Genomic DNA, 24,908 nt, shown 5'->3' with positions numbered 1-24,908 from the left:
CTATACCTCACCGCTGATTTCTGTACCTCATTTCCCTTTTTTTTTGTCTATATATCTTTTCCCACCATGTGACATGAGTCTCTGTGAATCTGTTGTCATCCTAGGGGCTGCTCAATTAAACTTTTTAAAATTTAATTTGGCTGAAATTTTTCTTTTATCACAATTAATACCTATAACAAAACTCAGTGGTAGTATGCTTAGGTTCAAAAAACTTTAGCACCGGGTCTCTCTGGGATAGCAAGAAAGCACAAGTCAACTACTGGACCTTCGTCTTTCAGGCACCCTCTGAGCATAAAGGAGACATGGTATAAAGACACAAATGTTTTTTCAATTCGATGTTTATGCCACAGACCTTCTCTAATGTTTCTGCTGTTAAATTTCATGTGAAACTACATAATGCCCAGCTACAAATTTTTGTAGATTCTGAAGATCTTCCTCCAACAAAAGAAGTAGCACATCCCTGTTAGTGCCCTTGTCATTTTTCATGAAAATAAAATCTCCCCCACTTCCCCGGGCAAGTAAACTAATTTATCATCATGTATGGTTTGGCAGCTGGGTCTGTGGTGTCACTCCCTGACACCTTAATGTGCCACCTCTAATCACCCTTTTTGGTCTATTGTCACCTAGGGAAAGAATGGGAACAGTTATGTGAACCCCTTTGCAGTACCTGGGAAACGAATTTAGAAGACCAGCATAGTGTGTGATTTCTTAAAGAAAATGTTCAAAGAAATCTGTTCATCAAGCAAAGCAATCAAGTCTTTAGGGATCCTAGTATGGCATCAAGTTTCAAATTCAGCCTAAGGGTGGAGAGTGGAAGCAAAGGTCAATTTCCTTGATATCTAAAAGCTTAAACATAGCAGCAGTTGCAATTATTTAAAAAGTGTTCCTTTTTTAAAAAATGCTTTTATTCTTAATAAAATAACTTTTTATATAACTAATTCCAATACAATAACAATTCTAATATTAAATTTGGCATTGTATTAATAACAGAAAGATGAAAAACATAGAAAAAGCCAAAGTAGAAAGTTTAAATTTAATTCTAAGAAATTTTATCATTTTCATTGTATTTTTCCGATTTTATGCTTATGTATATTTAAATAACTGAGATCACAGTGTGCATATTGTTTTATACTAGAACACAATCCCTTAAATTTTTGTATTTCTCTCTAGTCTTCTTCTATACCTATCAGTTGTCATCATATTTGTTTGTATTTCTGGTCAATTTTTTTCACTAATTTTTATTTTGTAAACATTCTTATTGTTTTTACAAAACCATAATGATTGATTTTAATCATGATATGATATCCTACTATATATATAAATCATATAGTAAAAATATATATATTCTATATATGAATATATATTAAATATATTTGGGTGATTTATAGCTTTAATTATTATAAATATAGTTTCTTAAAAATTGTCTGTGTTTAAAAGCTGCATTCTTTTCGTTGCTACCTGGTACCACAGTGGCCATAGAATATGGTAAACTGGAGTGATGTAGGATGTAACCATAGGCTTCCTAGGGCAAAGAAATATTGTGCAAATACAATGTAACAAATATAGAGAGACAACTTTAAAGCACCTCACTGTGAGTGACTGGGAAACAGTAGCAGTATAATGCCCAAATTTTGTCTCAGCTATCATAATTGCATGTTCCATAGATAATCATCAGAAATTAAAGAGGCAAAGATCTGAATCATGCTATGGCCTACAAAGAGTAGCAGTTGCTGTAGTGTCCATGGTTGTCAGCTAAAGTTGTCAGAGGGGTCTTAATATTCCAATAAAATGTGTCTGCACTTCTCTCTTTTCATCATACCACATAGTGGTATTTCATAATAACACATAGCACATTCTTAGAATATCTAAGTAGAGTTTATTGAGACTGTTATCAAAATAACTTGTTTTTACTAATCTGTTTACAAGGCTAATTGCTTTTCTTGAATGAAATGTTGATGTTCTAAACTAATAAAGGTGTGAAAAGAATATCTGTCCTTCAGCAAGACCATGAGAATTAAATACCACTACCTTCTAATATGAAGGAACACATATGTACTATAACAACATGTGTATATAATGAGCATACCCCAGCGTAAGAAGGCTGCATAATTTCCTTCCTTCCATAAATAAAAAAAACAGAGCCAAATATGTTTGGATCATAGTTTCATGTAATAGTGCTCTTTGATAAAAATAGACATGAATAATGAATACTAAATAGGAAGCTGACTATATGAACAAGAAAGAAAATGCATGCCTCATATCAAAGAAGCCAGCCACTAGCATTAATAGCAAGCCATGGAATTAAGCTCATTAAAACATTTGCCTAAAGGAGAAATCTAATTTATTTCTTGTATTTATTCATGTTGTATGATTAATAGAAAGCATGGAGGTGGATTTCCTGATCAGGAGCATGATTTTAATCTGCACAGAATACTTTTATATAGTTTTCTTACATGAACATTACAATTAAGTTCAATTGATGGTACTCAAGATTGGGAGTTTTATTGTAAAAAAAGTAACCACTTTTCGTTTTTTCTTAACCATTAATCAGGCCACTGAGAGAAAGTCTGTGCTTTTAAAAGTTAACTGTGACAGACAGAATTGTCTATCTCGGTTCATAGAGAAAATCTATGAATCTTCCTTCTTCCAAATCCTCTGTCAAATTCACTCTTTTAAAACTCTCCTGAGTTATTTAATAAAACTCAGTTGTAATCAAACCAGTCAAATACCCTGAGTGACTACAGACAGACTCTAAGACGCATTTCAAACATCCTAGCATTACAAATGCACAATCCTATGGAGATTAAAAAAATCTTAGCATTTTCAGAGTGATTTTTAGTTTCCTTCACACATACATTAGTCATGCCTCAATATGTGTGTACATTCTAGCCCTTCTGCCTAGAATACCCTTATTTTCCACAAAAGAACTCCTACTCATTCCTCAAGATTTAGTTCCCATGTCACCTCTTCTGCAAAGCCCACCATGACTACCTTAGTTAAGATGTCACAATAGTGCCATACTGGGTTAAAACCATACTACCTGAGTTGTATTACTGTCTCTATTGTGTGATGCCTCAGTGGTTTCATCTGTAAAATGGAGATAGTAAAAGTAGCTACCTCACAGGCTTGTTGTGACAGTTACATGAGTTAATTAATACATTCAGAGCCCTTCGGATGTTGTAAATTCTTGATAACTATTAGCTATTTTTAGATAGCATTGTGCACACTACCATATCCAACTAATTTTTTAAAATTTTCTGTGGAGACGGGGTCTCACCGCATTGCCTAGACTGTATATTCTTATATATTCTTCAATTATAGAACTCGTTTCATTATGCTGTAACATCTCTTTATATCTTTCCCTGCCTCTAGATGGAGAGCCACTTAGCTTGCAGACTGCCAGCTCTCTAACATGTCAGAACAATGAACTGGTTCTGAAAGTATAGAACTCAGTGAATGCAAAATGGATAAATGTATGAATTAATGCAAAAACGAATGAATGAACCCAAATGAATAATATGCCAAAGTTGTTTCTGTATGTCTCTATGATACAAATAAAAGTAATCTCATTTTATTAACCAAGTATTTGTGGACTTGTATTGGTGAAATAAAATATAGAAAACTCTTTTTTTTATGCCTTGACTCCAAAAGCAGTGTAATAACCCTTTTACTTATGGTGCAACCAATAATAGGACCATCAGTCTTATTATTTTTTAAAAAACCTGCTCAGTTCATATTTGACTTTAGCATATACTATTTTACTCCATATTTTATTTTGTCACAGGTTAGACATCAGATAAAATCATTACAGTTAACGTTTATGGTGCTAAGAAATAAATGTATCTTTTGTGTTCTCAGAGAGGTGGTTTGCTTCATTTATTCTTTTCTCTCAATAAATGCTGTTTTCTAATGCCTTTGTATTGAGAGACTTAAGGGTGGGGAAAAATCTGGATACTTTCTTCTCTGTGTCACTTTGGATAAAGAATTCTTACAGCCATGTTCAAATGATTTATGTACATATTGTAGATGCAGTAGCAGCCCCTACCACTTAACTTGCAACGTTCTGAGTGGCCATTCACTGGCCACTTAAGTTAACATCTGCTGCTTTGGTAGTCTAATATCCAAATAGAATGAAAAATCAAAAGGATAAAACTCCAGTAGGCTTGTTTACTTCAATAGGTAATGGTGGTGTGTGTGTGTGTGTGTGTGTGTGTGTGTGTGTGTGTATTTTAAGTCTTAGTTTGTATTATCCAAAGTTATCTGTTTCTTATCCTTGCATAGCTAAAACATATTTGTGTTTTCTATACATTTCTTTCCTAAATTAGAAATCAGACACAAGAAAAAATACAAACACTGTCCACTATATACTTTATTTAAGGGTGGTCCTGTTGTTTTACAGTTACTCTCAGTTTTCCAAACATAACATTAACAATATTTGATAAAAATAATTTTTCGTAATGCTGGAAAGTTAATCAACTGAGGCATATATGAATAAAAATACCTGTGAAATTACTGAATCTGTGTAACTAAAAACTAGTCTAATTAATGTTCTTCAAGATATAATTGGCAGTTGAATCATTGAACCGTTGACTTTTAAGGCTACCAATAAGATCAGAGACCAGTTTATCTAAACAAGTTTAAATATTTCATCATTCTTTCTGATATCTTCTCTTCTCCTTCCTTCGTCCCACCTTTCATTCATGCCTCCATTGTTTCTCGCTGATTCTTCATGAGATCACTGCTGCTGCCCTAGTGCTCCTCCAGGTTCCTCCTCAACTGCCAAAATTGTCTTCTTTACTCATTACTTTGCCCATACCGATAATCTTATCCCCTGGTGACTTTACAATGTCCTGCATGTTGCAAACATCTTCTCATCTCCAGCTTCAGAGGGCTCTGAGAGAGCACTAGATATCCTCCTTCAAAGTCCCAATACATGCCTAACTCTCCTGTCACCCAAGTCTCCTCAAAGTCCCTCTTATTATAGTTAGTAAAGCTCTTGCCTCTGTTTCTGGGCTTTTCCCAAAGGACCACTTACAACTAGGAACTCCCTTTTCTCCCAGAGCGCCTATATGTGGCTTTTCCAGCATGACAGCCTCAGGGCAATGTATCCTCTTACATGGCAGCTCAGAGTTCTTGGACAGAGTGTTTCAAGAGGCTCAAGTGGAAGCCACAGGGTTTCCTAGGACCTAGACTGGGACTTTCCAGAACATCACTTCTGTAGTCTCTACTGGTCAAGCAAATCACTCAGACCAGCTAAGAATAAAGGTGGAGGAAATTATATTCTATCTCTTGCTGGAAAGAATAGCAAAACTTTTTAGCCATTTTTAAAAATTTTATTTAAAATATTTTTTTATGAAGAGAAGTTTTATCTCTTCTAGATTATAATATCCAAAAGTAAAAGGATAAATTATAATTTGACATTTGATAAATTATTTTTAATTACACAAAGGATTTTTATGATTTTAGCAGATATATTGAAAATAAAGAAATCTATTCATTATGCATAAAATACATATTCACGTAATAAAATATTCAAACTTTTGGAAAAGTCCCATTGACACTTTCACATAACATGCTCAGCACATTTTTTTTTAAGCTAAGGAGACTATGATCTTCTTGAGAACAGTGTATATTTCATATTTCATTTTTATATCCATAGCAACTGTCTCAAAACTTGGTACATGGTATCTTCTCAATAAATGTTTGTTAAATTGAATTGAATTAGTCCTGAATTTTGAGGTTGCTGTAGCCAATTTATTAACTTCTCTGAATGTGTTGTGGAGGAGAAGAAAATATAGCAAGAAAATCCAGCCTTATCAAGGGTGAATCCAACAGTAGCAACTTGTGTATGTACCAGTTAATATGGTTCCAGGAAACACAGGTGATGGTATTAGTAAATCTTTCTTCATGCATAGAATGTTCAAGACATCATCCAGTTAGCATACGTTCATGTCTAAATTACTGCAAGAACTGGATAGCAAACATTTTGGATTACTTCTGATAAGCTCTGGTTATTTTGTAGGAAAGGGGAGTGAATAATTCTATGAGGCCTATTTGTCTTTGGAGAAAAAACAAGCTAATAAAAAGTCAATTGAAAGAATTGACTTTTATTTTTTTCCCAATTCACAGCTTTTAATATGGCAAAGTAAATTAAAACATCCTTTAAATCTTGGATGGAATTTGCTTCTCACAGCTATGATCTTGTGTTTTCTTTGTTAATTTCATATTTTAAAAAACTCTTGGCCCATAAAATTGTTTTATAAGCAGAGCCACCATTGTTCATTGTGTAATTTTAGAATCTTGGTGGCTACCCTCTTGCCATCTCACTGGTTCCAGAGTTTTGATTAGAAGGATGGGCATATTTTGTAATTTGTTTTTATCCTGAGGCAATTTTATGAGATTTCAAATTATACTACTTCCCAAATTTAATTCTATTTTTTCTGCATGTATTAGGGGAAAAAAAATTACCACGTATATTCAAAAGTCCTATCTACTTATTTTATCTGTCTGTGTTGTCAGAATAATTCATTTAAAAATTCCTTTAAGCAATCGTTAGATTTTGTATCATACCTTTCAATTTTATCAATACTAATTGACAATACTTGGTTAAAGCCAATTTAAGGAATTGAAGTACAAATTATTGCTATAGGTTTCCAGGACATACTTTCCAAAGACTTTTCTGTTCCTGGTATCCATACTTGAAAACTAAAGCATAAGATTCTGGAATAACTCACCAAGGTCATTTATGACAATAGCAGACCTGGAGAGATTATTACCATCCCATGATTCATTCTATCTCTTTCTAGTTCTGATGTCCACCTTTAAACACCTTTTTCAACATGAATTAATTATCAGGTTCTTATATTTAATACCATACACTATAGACTTCCCATTGGAGAGTCACTGTTTTATTGGCAATTTGTTTTAGTTGCTAGCTATTTTCATATTCCTTGTATTTAGTTATAGTTGTTTCTTATTGTTAAATTATTCCTTTGCATATATACACACAAATTTCACATATATGTGGATTTTTTTTTTCCAGTTTCACAATCCTTGTTCCCCTACTCCCACTCCCTAAAAACTTGCAAGTAACTTAGTTTTCTGCTGATTCTTTCCTTCCATTGGGCAACCATTTTATTTCACTGTTTTTTGAAGTGATGCAGTAAGAAAAAATGGCTGCCTTTTTGTTTATTTCCTTGTACATAAGCATGAGTGACATCATCAAATATATTAACTATGATGTACATATCTTAAGAACCCAGAAGTATAAGCCAGAAACACTTTATTTTCCTTTTTCTTTTAATGCCCCAAGATTTTGCAGCTTTAGCATGGCTCTAATGCTATGCTAAAAATGACATGAACATTTTGGGACAAATGCATTAAAATGATGCTATCTAAAACATACCTGAATATTTCTTTCAATATTAAGAAAAATCCATCAAAAGATATTTATTTAAATTATAAACGTTCTAGATCAATGCTAACACTACAAATAATATTATAAAGAAAGATATTAACTCACTGTATTTAAAAGCTAAGCTACTTAACCATACTTGCCTATTCTGGTTTTAAATTATTTTTTAAAATTTCAATTGACATACAAAAAATTTTGAGTTATAATATTTTTCCCCCAAAGAATTTCTTATTAATAGAAGGCTTAAGCAAAAATATATACATATATATGTATATTCACTTTTTAATTACTCAATTATTTATAAGTACAATTAAATTACTATATATGTAACTATTTAGACAATTTATTTTTTCATCTGCATTTATGGTGCTTCTAACTTTTCCTTCTGTGCTCTTTGCTGCACTTTGCATGCATTTGTCATAAGATTTTCACTGAGACTTAAAAGCAACAAGCTTTCAAATACCATTTTAATTTAGACAGTCATTAAACAGTTAAGAAATTGATTTTTAAAAAAATAAGTTGCAATAGCTAAATAGTTCTTTATTTGGAAATCCACAATCCATTTTTAGTTTTTGAGAAATAATTTTAGATATTTAAAAGATATTTTTAGAAAGATAATCTGACCACAGACACATACGCACACATATGTGTATATATATTAATGTAATATTTATGCAGTGGAAAATTCCTGTAAATGTTGAATAGTTTTCCCTGAAACTAAATGTTAACACTAAAATCAGATAAGGTAAATCATATGCTTTATTGAGGTAAGCTGTCTAAAATAAGTTACTGCAATTTTACAAATTAATATAAACCATATGTCCTTTAGAACATATTGAAATCTGCATTGTTCCTTTAAGTCAGCTGTTCTAGGAATGTGTCATCTTTCGAAAAGATAAATTAATCATCTATTTCATTTATATACATCAATAAAAATGATTCACCCTTTCATCTACTTTATCAAAATTAATTAGGATATCTATTTTTATTGCTATATAGTATCTTTTAGTGATTGAGATTTTATTTGAGGATATTTTGAAGGAAACAGCAATAATCTTTTTACCAAAAAAAAAAAAAAAAAAAACAAGAAAAAGAAATGCCAGCAATCTAAAGGTTAAAACATATTGCCAAATCATTCAGTAGCGCAAGGCTCTTTAATAACATTTGTACAAATGTACTTTCAGAAAGTATGAGATAGGAAATGGCTTTTTGCAAGTTCTCCTTCCTTAAATTATTATTCAGCCTCTTATTAAAATAAAATCTAGTTAACTTCTTTTGAGGCTTGCTCAAACATTTTCTATAATAAAAAAAATCTTGTGAAGGGATTTCCATAAGTTGTGCTGCATTAATGACTTAGAGCAGCTTCCTTATCTGTTATTCCTTCCTCCTAGTAGACCTCAGCTGATAAAAATATCCATAGACACAGTGAAGTCAGTGGCACGCCTGGCTCTCTCAGACAAAACTCCATGTGATCACATATAGGCAGCCTCAGTGAGTCTGATGCCGTGCAGCAAGCAGTAGGTAATGAGTCTTTGTGCAGAGTGAAGCTCTTGTCGCTGAACAATAAAGCATATGGTACAAGCAATAAAACACAGGGCTGGGAAATTTAAGAAGATTCCTCTGAACCAGGAAGAACTGTGTCTTCGGTGATGCTGACACATATTATAAAATGATAATTTATTTTGGATCCTAATGAATAAAGAGTGCAAGGACTAAGACTACAGCTATTTGAACAGGTCGGTGATTTTATAAATTATTCCAATACTTCCTTGTGTTTGACTGGATTTAAATTAGAATGGGCTGGTTGCCTTAAACAAAAACTTTGCAAGATATTTGTAGTGTGTAATGTTAAGGATGCACTTGAATTGACCCAATGTGATTAAATTGTTGATGTAGTCAGATGTGACAGAGAAATGTTGATATCATTATATTAAACTGAAAAGTTATTTATTCTATTTTAAAATTTTATAGGTAAGAAAGAAATTCATCTAATAAATTTTAATCTTATATGTATGCAGAAATAATATAAAAGAAAACACTACTAACAAATAGCTCACATAAAAATCTTCAAAATTATTTTTCCAGTATTAAAACAATCTGTGTTGCAATAGTTTACATGTCTTATAAATTAGATAATACATCTTTCAAAATTGGTTGATGTGTTTTAGTATACTGCAAAAGGAAGGTTTGGAATATTTAATTATTTGAATAAAAAAATTTAAAAACAAGGAAATTTTGAAATGTTAATAACACTATTAGAACAATGTATTTTATGCTTTAGTAATACATGTCTGTATTTTTTTTCATGTTACATTTCTTTTGGCAAATGGAAAAGATTATTGCACAAAACCTTTCCTTTTATAAATATTATTCACTGATATTTGGAGAAAAACAAACTAGCTTAATTTTTAAAAGGAAGATATTATTTGATGATGCATATTTTCATTGGTTTACTATTTAGAAAGAACATGTCTTTATGTATATTTATAAAATATGTATACACATGACCTTCTTTATGTAGAAAATAACCACTTTTTGTATTTGTGAGCAATAGAGAAGTTTATGTTTCAAATAGAGCGATTGTTGTGTGTAGGAAAATAAGGAAAGAAATAACTAGCAAATAAAAGCACAACACTGAATATCTTTGCCAAAGACAGACAAGCGTTATAGCAATATGAATCTTTAGATTTAAATACATAGTTTAACTTTGCTCTACATTTTTACTGCTATTTTGTTTTAAAGGCATCCTGGGACCTAAATTCTTTACAATTAATTTTTGGACACCACTTAGGATGACAGTCTCTAAGGCACTTGGGCACATTTAACATTTTACAGAATTACTATAGTGACCTCATGTATTTGTGTAGTGACTAATATAAATTTATGACTGTAAAATGCTGTTCAAACCACAGCAACAAAAAGAAATACCCCATGTGCCTGATTATACGTGCAATATGTATTTGAATTTTTTAAAAAAGCTATGTTTCAAAAACAAGGGAAGTTAATGGAAATTTAAAATTGGCCTTCCACACGTATTTAAATGAAGCATTTGACTATTTGGGTTTCCTTGGTTACCACAGTCGCTGCTGACAGCTTCTTTTGGTGGGGAAGGGGTAAGCAGTGAGAATAGAACTCTAAAACAAAGCGTTAAAATCGTTTATCCATTAATAGACACGGGGGAATGTGATGCTGACAGCCCAGTAAAACCCGTGCCCACTCCCCATCGCGTATTCCTGCTCTCCCGTGATTCAGGTACCTTGGCAGAACCGCAGTTCCACAATTCCTTACCCAGCATTCCGTTTCAGCTGCTGGAGGACTGCCTGAGCCTTATGCAAATGAGACCTGCTCGGAGGCTTTGACTGCAGAAGCGAGAGGAGGGGGGCAGAAGGGGAGTTCAAAGGTCACAGGGCTGGTGGAAAGCTGGATCAGTTGCCTGAAAAAAATGTACTGGGCTTCTCTGCAGCAGTGTTTTGCAGCAGTTAAATGAAGTATGCTTCATTTCTGAGAGTGAAGATTTTACATCGTGTGTGCCGTAGTCGTTTAAAGTGCACGCAGGTATGGTGACATTTCATGATGCGCCTGATTTTATTTCTCTTAAAGACACTAATGAGCATTGGCTATTTTAATTCATTGTGGCAATTGGCAGGGTGTTCCTGGTTTTCGGGATTTCCCTAACTAGTTTATTTTTTAATTTTCTTCTTCATATTTTCTCTATTTGAAACATGGGTGTTTTGTTCCAATAGAATAATTTCATGTGAGAAAAAAATGGGTTTAGGCGTCTAAATAATTCAATTTCGGGGATGAGTTCTTTATTGAAGAGAGATATGTGAGTTGAAATATCTAGATAAATAACGAGGCTTATAACTTTTAGAAGATTTTCACATTTTTTTTTTTAAGAAATGTATTTAAAATAAGATCTGAGCTTCTAGCCTAGGATTCTTGTGAGGTATCTGGTATTAAATAATGGAGCTCTTTTGTTCATATCTCATACAATCTCATAAGGACAATTTTAATCAGTATATTTTCATTCCATTTTTAAGAGAGGGTTTTGGTTTTGAGAGTTTTGTTTTCTATTTTATTGCCAAACGTCTTCTTGGAACAATAATTTCTTATATTGGGGCTAGATCCTTTAAATCCTTCTTTGATTTTTCTAATTGTTATAAATTCTCTTTGGGACTTTTTGGATAATGCTATTTGAACTTAATGTGTTCAACTTCCTGTGACTTTTCCTTTCAGAGAAGTCTGCATTGTAAAGTGAACCTTATAAATGTCACAGGCAGGACAAAAGTCTTCTTTCCATGCACTAAATATCACACTTTTGTAAAATGTGTGATTACATCATAGGAAAGTCTGTCCTGCACCAAACAAATGTGTACTCACTTTTATTGTTCATATGTTTTTTTATTTCTAAAACATATTTTCAAACAAACTTAATTAAAACAGTACAATCAAACTGTTTATTCCTATCATTAAAGTATTTATCAATTCAGCAGTTGCAATGTTGATTAAAAATATTATTTTCATTTGCATCAACTGTGCATCTGTCTGTATTACAGGTTGTATGTGTATGAAAATATGTTGGAAAAGATGAAGAGACAAAAATAGCTTTTAGCCATGAAATGACTGCTTTATGTTTTGATATTTGCATAAGATATTTAAAAATGAATTTTATGAAGCTTACATACAAACAGCTAGTACATATTTAAACTTAATTACCTTCTTTGCACTGAAAAGAGGGAGTTAATTTTATTATATGATTAACATGAGGTATTTTGGCAACAATATGTTTTATTGTAAAATAGAGGGGGGCTTGAGGAGGAATGAAAACAGGAGGTTAGCCATTTAAAACAGTGAAGGATGGTTATTTCAAGTATTTATGAAATTCACTTAGTGGTTATTCATGGCCAGATTCTCACCCTTTATCACTCTATGGGGACATTATGACATTTATCCAGGATCCTGAGATTAATTTAGGAAAAGGAATTCATGGTTTGTATGAGCTTTTTAAAAATTCAAAAACTGACATTTTCTTCTAAACTGTTTCTCTTTTGAAACTTTCAACCATGACTTTAGGTAACAGTGGTATCTTTTAAATTAGTTGTTTTATTTTTATGATGATCAGAATATTCTGTCCTCTGGTCCAAACAATATTTACAGGCTTTGCTTATATATATATATATATAATGGTTTTTTATATAAATGTATAAAACAATAAATATATACATGTAGAAACATATATGTGTAACAATGCATGTATGTTATATAATATTGCATATATTATGTATACACACATACACACATATATATATTTCAAGCAGCCAAAGAAAATATTTTTAGTGGTGAATCATATTTAATCCAACAATTTTTTTCTTAAAAATGTTTAGTTTTACCTTTAATTTAATAGTGCCTATAGTTTGTGTCTACTAATCTCTGTGTGTGTTGTAGACAGAGAGGGAGGAAATAACCAAGTTTAACGTTCATTTAGGTAGCCCAGTACTTTTAACTTTGTAAATGCAACTGCTACCACAGAACATATTCTGAATATGAAAATAAAAACAGTGCGGGAAAAGAAGGAAAGCCCATGAAGATTCTTAGAGAAAATGTGATAATAGACAAATGTGAAGTAAAGAGAATTGTTGTGATTCTGTGAGCCACGAGAGAGCTATATATGTTCTGCAGCTAATTTATGGCTTTGAATACCCTGGATAATTTATGTCTCTATGCAGATTCACTCAAAACTTTGAAGTATTTTGCAATAGCTTGAGCCATACTACTTCCATACAAATCTCAGCAGCATATACACAGTAAGTTTTTGGTCTGGATATCTAAATGTATATAGAAAAAAATTTGTTTGTGTAAATACAATTCAAATCAAATTTGAGAAGTAAAAGAATAAATAGAGCAATCTAAAAACAAATCTTTAGGGATATGCACTTAGTCTACTTAAAGAGATGGTGTTATATCAGACTCCAAAGGAATCTTTAAGGATTTTTCAAAAATGAATTTCCTGCTCTTTGATTACCAGTCTGTCTTTGTCATCACTTGAAACTAGAGACCATATTGTAGGCTTGGAAAAGATTTTAGGGCAAACATGTTCTACTCAGTCTAGCAGCATGGAACATAGTCTAAAATCTACAAATAACTGTTGTCATCTCAAAATCACATGTGTAGGTTTTAAGTTTTATTATTGCTATATTTGTTCTCCTGAACTTCTGGAGCCCATAGAACAGGAAACAACAACAATAACAACAATTAAAAAAAAACCTAAATTACTGAAACATATAGAAGAAAAATCCTCAAAATAATTGAGTATTCAATACAATCATATTTCTCTATTCTAGTATAATAGTTTAAAAGAAACAATCAAAACAAACAATTGCTCTTTTTATTGCCTATTCTAGAATTTACATAAAATTCCATCCATTTTATTAAAAAATATAAGAACAATAAAATTGTAAAATGATTTTAAAGATCTTATTAGACCTATGGTAATGCTATAGTAATTCCTTTTCTAGGAGAGTTAGAAAATAATCTGTATGATATAAACCAATTTTCCAAATAGCTAAAGTTTATGACTCTAAAGGTCGGTTTTTTTGTTTGTTTGTTTGTTTGAGACAGAGTCTCACTCTGTCGCCAAGCTAGAGTGGAGTTGCACAATTTCAGCTCACTGCAACCTCTGCCTCCTGGGTTCAAGTGATTCTCCTGCCTCAGCCTCCTGAGAAGGTGGGACTACAGGCATGTGCCACCACGCCAAGCTAATTTTTTGTATTTTTAGCAGAGACAGGGTTTCACCATGTTGGCCAGGATGATTTCAATCTTCTGACCTTGTGATCCACCCACCTCGGCCTCCCAAAGTGCTAGGATTACAAGTGTGAGCCACCGTGCCCGACTCTAAAGGCCAGTTTTTAAAAATGCTAATAGCTGTCATGAAGGAAAAGTATAGTACACATCATACTTCCTTGCTGAACAAGGTGAAAGTCACTTTAGGTTTTTCTTCATGGCATGTGAATTATTATTCCAACCATTATATTTGCTTACAGCAAAAGACAAAACTATTCCCAACTATTCTCCAACACCAAATATCCTCTTACTATTATAGAGTTTTATATGCAATTTTATATGCTTTTTATAATTGTATTTTCTTTCTCCTTTTTAATGTTAATATGTAATATTTTTAACATAGTAATTGTCCTTTGAGAGCAATTCAAAAATTCAAAAATTGCTCTCAAAGGACATTCAATTCTAAATCACTTTGCCTTTCATGGACAAAGAAAGAGAGAAACAACCTTCCTCCATACTTCTCCTACGTACTGAACTCCTGACAGATACATACATATAGTATAGGAATGTAGAAAATAAACAAAATTTATTTTTAGTTTGTCTTGTGTTCAGAATGTTGAAAGTCATTTGAATTCAAAATAAAAGACAAATTTCTCGTTAGTACAATGAGAATCTACAATTTTAAACTATCAATAGTAATTTGAATCTACTTTATATCAAATAGGAAAATGAGGAATCTCTAACAGGTATACAAAAGAAAACACAGAGACCAGTTTTTTGGTTGCATTTGACTAATCATTGGTGCCATATATTTCTTGCCAATTTTGGGACTTGTGACCTATCTCATTTTCAAATCCCGGCATCCAATGCTGGATGAGAATATTTTTTGCTTGCTCAATCTTTTATCTCCATGCAAGCTTACAAATCCACATACTCATTTAGAAGTGTATTTAGCCACGTGTGTTCATGCTCATGTCTTCCACTCTCTTCAATCATAAATAAGGAAAGTTAGACAACTGAGTCATCAACTGCCATTTCTTTGAAAATTCACTAATATAATATGTTAAGATACAAAAAGCCCCTAGACCATTTTAATAGGTGTTCTCATACACTGTGAAGAACTTGATCTAAAGGAGTGTTGCTTCCTTCAACCTAGTATCAAAAGACTCTGTAAGAATGAGATCTAATCCAAAATATTTGGGGAATAACTTCACATTCTGGTCCTCTTTTGCACACTAGCATATTAAAAGGCCTGAGGATTCTTACTATAACAAGCCTGGATACCTTTGTTTAATACAATAAAATCTTGTAAATTTAAGTCAATTTATGAACAACTAAAAAAACAGAAAAATGTTGTATATTGTTTTCTTGAAATGTAAAAGCTTTTATTGTGTTGTATATGCTTGTTTTCAAGCTGTATCATGGAGTGTGAAGAAGCTGAATAGGGGAATGGCTAAGAGCTTAAATTCAAGTTCCAACCCTGGAGTTGTTTACACAATGTACTCTGATACTTACAAGGCATGTGGCCTTGACATAGTACTTGAAATTTGTAAGCCTCGTCTTCTTCATTGGCAAAGTGGTAATATTAGTCTCTATATCAAGGGATTTTTATGAAAAGGGAATGACATGATCCATACCTGGCACATAATAGGAATATCATAGATGATAGCTAATATTAACATTTTTCAACCCACACAAGTCGATTCCCTGGTACTGATGAAGCAAGTTCAGCTAAAACTTATAGTCACAGAAAATCGTGGAACATCTTAGGTTTCAATGGATGAGGAAAAGATGTGTTTTCCAAAAACAGAAACCTACCAGGATTTTATTGGAGGTTATCCTAGGTAATACTGAGCAGTTAATACTTAGAATTTGAATGGGGCAAGTAGAGAAGGTAGTCAGGATGGTCATCAAGGTTCAAACTATATGTGGCTTGATAGATATGTACCTTGAATCATTCCAACTAGAAGTAAAGTCTCCACAACATCCTCAGGTATGATGCGGCAATACGTGCTTTTCTGAGCTCCCTGATTTTATATCCTTTATGGCTTTTCAGATTTCCATCTTTGTGCCTCTAGTCCACTATTTTTCCATTGTGACTTTGTACAATTAAGGAGTAGTTATTCATCTCTGTTCCATCCAGAGTTTCTATCTCATCATAGAATGAGTTTTTCAATTACAGGGGGAGACTGGCACATAGAAAGTATCCAAGAAATGTTTGCTGAGCCAATGTTATAATGGGGCATAAAGAGTCTAATTCTACCTAATGACATAAAAGTGCTAATTTGTGTGAATCATGAAGTGATCACTTTGTTACAGATTAACTGCTATTTTAAACTTCCTGAATATCATAATGGTGTTTAGAAATATTGAATCAATTGATTTAGTTGCAAGGTTTTCCAAAAGAAATTTAGAAAAATATATCTACATTTGTACTTAAAAATTACTTTAATAGTAGCACACCTAGAAGTGCTTTTTGGTAAATATACATTAGTAACCAGTTCTGAGTTAGATTGCAGGATTATCATGACTCTAGTTTTGTGAAACTTGTTTAAAGGGTGAATCTGCTCTAAACAGTGGATGATCAAGTTTCAAAAGATTGTATGACCATGGTGCGACTTGTTTGTATTGTGAACAAGTTTTCATTTGTGTAAGTGGAACACTTACTAAGACTTGAAAATCCAGGTAGTTAATTTTACACTATTTAGTACTTTTTACTCATTGCTGCTTAATACAATGTCAGCTTCAGGTTGAACAACTATTGTTCTCTGCCTTAAATAGTAAAAATCTGTGTTGTGCCTAAGGTGGTGATTTACTTTGAAGAATGTCCAAAGTAGTTTTTTCTTCTTATTGTAATTTTTAAAATCTCCTTTATTTTTTGTGCAGTATCATTGGCAGGATCCCAGTGCTTGGATGAGTATAGTTCTTAAGCTTGCTCATATTTTATTCTGATGTCTATTTTAGTGTACTTTATGAGGAAAATGTTTTTTTAAAGTCCCTTTTCCTTCACACTATTCAGATGATTCCTCTAAAGAAGAAAAGGATATCATTATCTTAAATAGCCTTCGATTTACATTGGCTCATCTGTTTTGTTATTCAATCAGAAACTTTCTAAAGGACAAAGGGAGACTTTTTAAGTGCTAAGAAGAAGCAAAAAATGCTATCTTCCAGTGATGCAATAATAATAATTTTTAATTCTTTTAGATCCCTGTGTGTTTCTTTTTCTCAATGTGGTAAGTCTTGTAAATTATTCAAGGAATTAGGCTACGTACTATTCTTTAGTCTTAATAGCAAGCATGTAAAATAAATTTTTCATTGACTTCACTTGGTACTTTTGTTGTTAGAGAGGAAAAAATAGGCTTATACCAAGCACTTGATCAAATTTCAACAGTTTTAAAAGACTTACCGTGTTTTTGATTGTTTCTTCTGTTTTTGATAACTAAAACACTATCTTAAAAGCTAACTTTAGAGAAGAACTTTTGACTTTCAAACTAGGGTATTCCACTATACCATTTTGCCAAATGCCAAATTATGATCAATGTTTAGGACCAAGAGGCATTCAAAACCAAATTCTGGCCTTCTTGTATGAATACTGATCACAATGGCACACAAGTACAGGTAACATGGAAAGCTTCCTGAGTACCTCCCAACCAGAGAGAGTCATGAAGAACCTCTTTGCAATTATTAGTAAATGGAATAGCTGTCCCTCTCTTTGTCAGCAGAATAAATTTTTCTTGGCCCTAGACAATGATCATCATTTGGCATTCGGCAAAATGGTATAGTTGAAAACAGTAGTTTGAAAGTCAGTTTAGCCATTGGGGTGAGGGAAACAGGTATGAACAATTAGAGGCATCAGTCTTGGCATAGAGGTCATGGCTTTTGTCATTTATTCTCAGGTAGTGTGATCTGCTTTGTATCGCAGCCTATGTTTTACTAGTTATGCCCTGTCCACCCTCCTCACCGCCCCCCCTTTTCTTGAGACAGAGTCTCACTCTGTCACCCAAGCTGGAATACAGTGGCACTATCTCAGCTCACTGCAACTTCTGCCTCCTGGGTGTCAAGCGATTCTCCTGCCTCAGTCTCCTGAGTAGCTGGGATTCCAAGCATGCACCACCACACCCAGCTAATTTTTCTATTTTTAGTAGAGATGGGGTTTCACCATGTTGGCCAGGCTGGTCTCAAATTCCCGATCTCAGGTGATCTGCCCACCTCAGCCTCCCAAAGTTCTGGGATTACAGGCATGAGCCACTGCGCCTGGCCCCCTTATTTTCATAGAAGGGCAAACCAAGACGCAGAGAAGTAATATTCCTTCTCAAAATTATGCCACTTGCTAGTAGTTGGTCCAGGATTAGGACTCCAATTTTATGTCCGTTCATTTACTGAGCAGGCACTGGAATACCTATTCAATCTACAAAGCATTTTATAATCAAGTATGAGAAAAACATCGGGTTGAACAAGGATTACAACAGAGTCTAATAAGTACTGATAAATGCATAGACCAGGTGGTGTGAATGCAGAGAGGTCACTTAAGCACAGTGTGATACTGGTCAAGGAATATTTTCAGAGGACTGGGTCAGTCATAAACCTCAAGCAAACCATCTAAACTACTGAAACTTCAGTTTCCTTTGTTAAAACTACCTGGTAGGATGTGGTGGAAGATTACAGAGAATGGTTACAAAGTATCTGGCCCATAGTAGGTGTTCACTAAATGCTAACTTGAATTATTATAAATGGAATGAGGCTATCTAACCATCTTTTAGGAAAGACAGGCACTGTCTAGGAAAGTGTGTCTTAACCCAGAACCATTCTTGTCAAGTATTCCTCAAGCCACAAAGTTGCAGATGAGGCCAGTTTTGGGCAGTTGTTTGAGTAGTATGTGGCAGCCAAGACAACAGTGAAGAAATCTCCTGGAAATGTCTCCAGCAGATGCAATAGGTCCTTTGGCACAAATGCTAGAAGAAACTGAAGGAGCTGGAAAGAGCCCTATTCGAGGACGTGGGTGACCCTGATGGTAAAAGGAATATTGGCAACATGTTTATAAACTTCCTTTATACTTTGAAATAAAGTGTTCCCAGTGAATCATTTCTCCAGGTTCTGGATACCCACCAAAGCTGGGGAAATGGTACAATCACCAAAGGAGAGGTTTTTATCCTGGGAGTCCATAAGAAATGGCATGCATTTCTCCTTTGTGCACTTTTTTTTTGGAGAAAGTGTTCATTTGTTAATCAAATTCTCAAACTGAAAATCATCAAACTGCAGAAATGTTGTGATCCACTGCATATAAAGTAACTCAGTCCTTTAACTCAAAGTCACAAAAACATCTGGCATAAGGACTTCATATATAATTGGGGAACCCCACAATTATTATTTCTCCAACAAAAATATTTATTAGCCAGGAGTGCTCCCAGGGTTCTTGGCCTAAGCAGACACCTGGACAAGTGAGGTACGCTTGGCCAATGTGTGCTTCTCACACTGGCAAGCCACCAGCAGCATTTTTCACATTGGTAGTGCCCCATGGAAACACCTTGTGGGATTTTACCTTGTAAAATCATTGCCAAATTCCTCTTCTTTTGGCGGCAGATATGCTTATTTCTTGCCAAATGGGTTTAAGTAGAAATGACTCTAGTATTGTAGAAATATATATCCTTTTCTTTTCTTTTAGAAAAATGCATAACCATTCTCAGAATGTATGGTGTGATAAATGTTCAAGACACTTTTTGCTTACTCAGTGGTAATTGTTTGACCTAAAAGTCATGCCTTACAACAAACAATTACATTCAGTATGGCTTTAAAAGGAGCATTCTCCCCACATGCATGTGCGCTTTTTTAAAAAATTAAAAATATTATGCATTGTAGTTACCATCTGTGATTTGCTGGAAAAGACCCCAGTGGGAGGAAGCATAGTATAGATGTATTGACTTCTAACCCTGGCTTGGTAAGAAACTTTGACAAAGTAGTTAATCTCTCTGTAACTTGGTTTCTTTAACTGTAAAATGAGGGTAACATGGCCAAGATTGTTATAAAGATGCAGCAAGATAAAAGATTGTAAAGTAACTGGCACATAGTAGATCTATTTATGGCCTCTTCCTCTTCCCATATCCCTTTACATAATAGTCTCTTCTTTTGTACTTCCCCTGGTCTTCATGTTTTATACTAGTAAAAAAACTCACAAAAAAATTAAGTATGAATAAATGACATTAAACCTTGGAAACAAATAACAGAACAAATTAAACAAACACAAGCATATATAACAGTTACAGGAAAGGGGTCCCAATCCAGACCCCAAGAGAGGGTTCTTGGATCTCACACAAGAAAGAATTCAGAGTGAGTCCTCAGTGCAAAGCAAAAGTAAGTTTATGAAGAAAGGTACAGTGGCGAAAGAACAGCTATGCATAGACAGAGTAGGGCATTTCCAAAAGCAAGAGGGGTAATGCGTCTACCTTAGCTACAATGCTTGTACAGATAAGATGAAAAAAGATGATGGGGAGATGTGCTCTGCTACAAGCGTTTGTGATAAGAGGATTAATTTTCTTGATTACAATATTTTGCAAGAATCAATATTATTATCTTTAAAGCAAAATTAGGAATGCTTTTGTTTTGAAGATATCAGGATATTAGGACACTCCCAAGACTGAGTCTGTTTAGTAAACACTATCAATCTGCTCTCTTAACTGTAAACATCTAGAGGCTAGTAATACCTAAATTTATGAGACTGCATCCCAGCAAGTCCCAGCCCTCACTCAAGATGGAGTCTCTCTGGTTTGAACTCCCCTGACACAACTCTCCTGGGTTTGAAGCACCGTTAGGGAAAGCAGGTGAGGCTAGGATCACATGACTGAAGCAAAGAGCTAGGTAGTAGCAAAGAGAGGGTCCTCTAAATGACACTTGGAATCTATTTCCACTATGGGTGATGTCAAGGAAATATGTCACATAGTACTCAGCTTTGAAGAGATGGCCTTTGCCTTCTATCCCAAATCTGCAGGCTGCTGTGCAAAGAATATGAGAGTGCAATGAATAAGAAGAAAAAGAAAAAGAAGGAAGACAATTTGTTTAAAGATTGAAACACCAAAAAGCTTATAGAACAGAGTCAAAAGCCTAGAAAAAAATTCAGAGTTGCTCTAATTTTATGAAACCTACTAAAGAAGTAATTTATTTTAGAAGGGCAACTGTTTAAAATAATGATTAGTTTATGTAGCAAAGAGTTTAGGGGATGTCCAATCTTTTGGCTTCCCTGGGTCATATTAGAAGAATTGTCCTGTGCCACACATAAAATATACTAACACTAAGGATAGCTGATGAGCTAAAACAAAAACAAAAAAGACTCACAATGTTTTAAGAAAGTTTACAAATTTGTGTCGGGCTGCATTCAAAGCTGTCCTGGGCTGCATTGCAGCCTATGCGTCGTGGGTTGTACAAGTTTGATTTAGACCATATTCAATGTTAGATTAACAATAGTATAAGGACAGAAATTATAGATTTAAACTAACAGTTAAACATTTATTCAGATATTTAGGAACATTTGGTTAACTAAAGATATTTCTCAAAATTATAAAAATATCATACCATGCGTGCTTTTTTTTTTAACTAAGTTTTCTTTTCTTGAATATTGGAATAAAACCTACATAACATCAATTGAGCCACTGTCCTGTTCATCCTGTATCTGGCCCAGTAGACCAACTGGTTAATAATTAGACATTGTGAATAGTCTTACCTTTGCTAGCTAAGCTTTTCCTATCTGCTATCACAGACGAGCCACTCACAGGTATTATCATCAACTTGTTACAGTGTCTGTCACTTCACCATTTGAATTTGGTGAAGCAATCAGAAGAAACATCAAAATTGTTCACAATGCCTCTCTGCCTAATAGCCATGTAGTTGAATGATCAAGGGGCAGACATTTGACCCAAGATAGGTCAAAAAATTGCTCAGCCTTTGGGATATTACACTTGAACTGTGACACAGAGAGAAGTTGCTGGAACTTAGACCTGGTAATTGCAAAGCTCCAGAGAAGGAATTTTTACGGCCATAATCTCAGAAGCTGCCCCAGTTCCTGTTTCCTAAGTTTTGGTTTCAAGCTCTGTCTTAGACTGTTTGAACTAGTCCAGTGTTTTCCCAACAGAAGTTTTTTGCTTAAGTTAGTCTAGAATTGGCTTTTGTGTTGCTTGCGTGCAAAATAAAATTGCATGATGCTTTGGGATCAGTTTCATCTCTCATTTTCATTCTCATTCAACCAAATAGGTTGTTAGGGGAGATAGAGTGGTAAATAAGATGAATAGGATTTCTGCCTTTATGGAGCTTTCAGTCTAGCAGAAAAAAAAAAACAACATATATTAAGGTATGGATATTAAAGGTTGTATTAATTCACTGAACAAATATTTATTGAGCACCTATTATATACAAGGCATTGTTGTTCCAGGTACTTGAAACATTTGTAAAGAAAATAAGAATCCCTGTTCTTGTATTTTTTATTAGGAGATGAAAACAGTAAGTAATAAGCATAGAAATACATAAACAAGTAATATGGGTTTAGAAAGTGGTAAATGCTATGGAAATACATTTAAAAGTAGATCAAAAGGAATTGTATATCAAATGTCCTAAAGGTCAGAGAGAAATTGCAAGTTGGAGGAACTGCAAGATTGTTAGAGCTGAAATACCAGTGACAAGGCCAGTGGCTCCAAATGAGGATGAAGAGGTTAGACAAGCTAGATTGTTAAGGACTTCATAAGCCATTTTGAGGATTTTGAACTTAATCCTAAGGCAATCTGAAGCCACGTAAGAGTTTTCAGCTATAGACTGACATGATCAGATTTGCATTTTAAATTTATCATTCTGCCTGCAACCTTGAAAACACATTGAAAGCTAGCAGCAGTGGATGCAAGAGAATAATTAGAGGCCCTTGGCCTAGTCTAAGTGAGAAATGGTGGTGCCCTTGATTAGCATGTGTTTCATGAATTGGACAACAGTAGCTGTGATAAAATGGCTGTTATCTAGGCTTCAATTTTCAGATCTTCATATTTACAGTAAATTAATGCCTGTCCAACTTTATCTCTGTTCTTTGGGCTTTAGTGCTATAAAAGTCAACTTTAGGGCCGGGTGTGGTGGCTGATGCCTGTAATCCCAGAACTTTAGGGGGTTGAGGTGAGAGGGTTGCTTGAGGCCAGAAGTTGGAGACCAGAATAAGAAACATAGTCAGGCCCTATCTCTACAAAAATTTTTTTGAAAAATTAGCTGTGCATGGTGGTGAATGCTTGTAGTTTCAGGTACTGGTAAGGCAGAGGTAGGAGGATCCCTTGAGCTCAGGAGGTTGAGTCTACAGTGAGCCACGATCATGCCACTGGACTACAGAGTAGGCAACAGAGACCCTGTCTCTAAAAACAAACAAAAATTAATTAATTAAATAAAGCTAATTTGTAATGTTTGACACATTTTCATTTGCTGTATACTACCAAGTCTAATTGGGCCTCATCTTTAGGAACAAAAACATAATGTGTAGGTGTTTAAGGACTACAGCAGCTATGGGATAGGCATTAATTATCCTCACCTGGCTCTGTATCTAGCCAGTCGTACACTGCAATCCTCCAACATAGTACAAACAAATTGGCTATACAACACTTTATTAATAGGGTCTTCTGCCTAAATTCTTATATTCTTTTCTTTCCTAGAAAGATAATGTAGGTGATGTAGAAGAAAACCATATCTCCCTTTAACATTCCACTACTAAGTCTAGATTAAGAGTTACATACTGGTAAGCAATGGACCATTTGGTCTTCAAATTTTGTTATGACATTTTGTTATACTCACATAGGGAATATTTTTTAAAGGCAATGAAATTGGACAAGTATTATACTTCATTGCTACACAAGCAATTTTGTACTTAATAGGTGTTTCATCGATGTAGGTATATGTTTGAATGTTTAATTGTTAGCTTAAATACTGATCACACTCTTAGCAAATGGTTCCTTACTTCCTTTGACCTGAGTGTAGCTCAGTCTCTTTTAATTTTAAAGACCTAGACAGAACTTACATGAACTTTTAACTCCATTTCTTTAGGTATTGACAGTCCCAAATGTAACTAAAAGGAAAAAAGAGACTTTTTAATTCTCTTATTATCTCGTCAAAAATTTTCCCTCTTATTCTTGTGGAGGTGAGAAAGGACAAGAGGAGTACCAAGTACCACCATTTGCAGTGTTGGGACATGGATCCCTGTAGCCCAATTAAGTGTCCATGATTCTTGAGAAGTATACCTTTTCTGAAGAAGCTGGGGAGTCGGGGGGAGGGGAAGTGGAGCTTAAAAAGTACTTGGTTTCTAACTGCTCCCATTGCAATATCTTATTATAAAAATGTACTTTTTAAACATAGGTTTCCATCTTGTATTACTTTGTGTCTTGGAGTCTCTCCCTCATGAATTACTTTGCATCTTGTTTGAAGTGAACCATTTTAAAATTTATATCCTGTCCTACTTTTATTTCAAGACTTTACTTAAAATATCTTTTTTTTCTCTTCGCCCTATTCAGATATGCATGAAGATTTTATGCATTTCACACTCTTTAAGATGGAGAAAATAATATGCTAATCTGAATAGTGGTAAAATCTGAGTAGGAATAGAGATTTTATTTTCAAAAGAGTGGACAATGATATATCTTCCTATTGCTATCAGTTATCTCCATTGTTAATATAACATTCACGTAGAAAGACAGGGGTTAATAAAGCAAGT

General features: G+C 33.9%; 1 protein-coding gene across 3 annotated transcripts in view; it reads left to right on the top strand.

The window, feature by feature from the left end:
• The window catches only part of CSRNP3 (cysteine and serine rich nuclear protein 3), a 201,457-nt gene that overhangs the window by 91,897 nt on the left and 84,652 nt on the right, over window positions 1-24,908 (top strand). Inside the window, exon 1 of one of the 3 annotated variants that reach the window (XM_012440647.2) lies at window positions 8,918-9,150. The exons of 1 other annotated variant lie outside the window; for it this stretch is intronic. The gene's annotated coding sequence lies outside the window, so the exon portion shown is untranslated. Of the gene's footprint in view, window positions 1-8,917; window positions 9,151-10,808; window positions 10,970-24,908 lie in introns of those variants that run through there. One more of the 3 variants, XM_012440648.2, reaches the window with a different exon arrangement.

Source organism: Aotus nancymaae, unplaced genomic scaffold (genome assembly GCF_030222135.1).
Source record: "Aotus nancymaae isolate 86718 unplaced genomic scaffold, 86718_ANA_hifiasm-v0.15.2.pri h1tg000029l, whole genome shotgun sequence".
Taxonomy (NCBI): domain Eukaryota; kingdom Metazoa; phylum Chordata; class Mammalia; order Primates; family Aotidae; genus Aotus; species Aotus nancymaae.
The sequence above is the reverse complement of the archived record's forward strand: the minus strand, read 5'-3'. Positions and strand labels throughout refer to the sequence as shown.